Here is a 1,239-nt window from a genome sequence, read left to right on the forward strand (position 1 = left end):
CGATGGCGGCGGGATGGAGGAAGATGGAGGAGGGAGCTAGGGAGGAAGGGAGGGTATGGAGGAGGGAGGGGGCGACGGTGGCAGCAGCTGGCGGCACTGCGGCGGCGGCGGACGATGGGGTGAGGGAGGGGACGGAGAGGCAGTGGAGAGGGGAGAGTAAGGGGCAGCCGGGTCGGGTGTGACATGATGGCTTTAGCAGTAGCTTCTTTAGGAAAAAGCGCTACTACTAATCTCTATAGCAGTAGCGTGTTATACAATAACACGCTACTTCTAAGGCTAAGCATGTAAAAATAAACATCAAAAATACATTGGTCATGAATGATCTTTTTGTGTAGAATCTAAATAGTCAATATGAATCCTCACCTGTTTAGGTATAGGTGAAGATTCATATTGCGGCCACAAATCCTACACATAGAGTTCAATGAAGACCAAGTGCTTGTGATAGTCTGAGAAGTAACATATTTAAGGTGGTAGAAACCCTCTTCGCGGAGCAAGGTGGGACTAAATTTTTGTAGTAAACTTAGCAGTAGCCGGCATTACGAAAATGTGCTACTGCTATGATCTGTAGCAGTAGCGCCCTTCGTATAAACGCGCTGCTGCTAGAACTACCTTCACGGCGGGGTCATGGCAATTATAGTAGTAGCGCGGCTTATAGGAGGCGCGCTACTGCTACTTTTATTTCAGTACCGGCTTCTGCTAGAGCGCGCTACTGCTATATAGCAGCAGCGCCTTATTTTAGAACACGCTGCTGGTAAGATTCTGTGTATAGGCTTTTCCCTGGTAGTGCCCTCCTCATACATATAGGTGGGAGGGAGGGAGGAGCAGCCATAGAAGGCGCCCAAGTAGGAGGAATCCTACTTGAAGTCCCTCCCAAGCCGCACGCCCCCCTGCCATATATAACCGAGGGGGGAGGAAAGAGGGGGGGGGGAGGAAGTAGGAATTTCCTTGCCCTCCCCTCTTTCCTTCTCCTCCTCATAGGGCTGGCCTCTGTAGGGGCGCACCAGGGCTGGTGTGCCCGAAACTCCTTTCCGGTGACCCGATAAGCACCCGGTACCCTAAGAAACACTTCTGGTGTCCGAATACCATCGTCCTATATATCAATATTTACCCCTCAACCATTTAGAGACCCCTCGTCATGTCTGTGATCTCATCCAGGACTCCGAACAACATTCGGTCACCAAATCACATAACTCATATAATATTATATCGTCAACGAACGTTAAGCGTGCAGACCCTACG

This window comes from Triticum dicoccoides, chromosome 7A, assembly GCF_002162155.2.
Source record: "Triticum dicoccoides isolate Atlit2015 ecotype Zavitan chromosome 7A, WEW_v2.0, whole genome shotgun sequence".
Lineage (NCBI taxonomy): Eukaryota > Viridiplantae > Streptophyta > Magnoliopsida > Poales > Poaceae > Triticum > Triticum dicoccoides.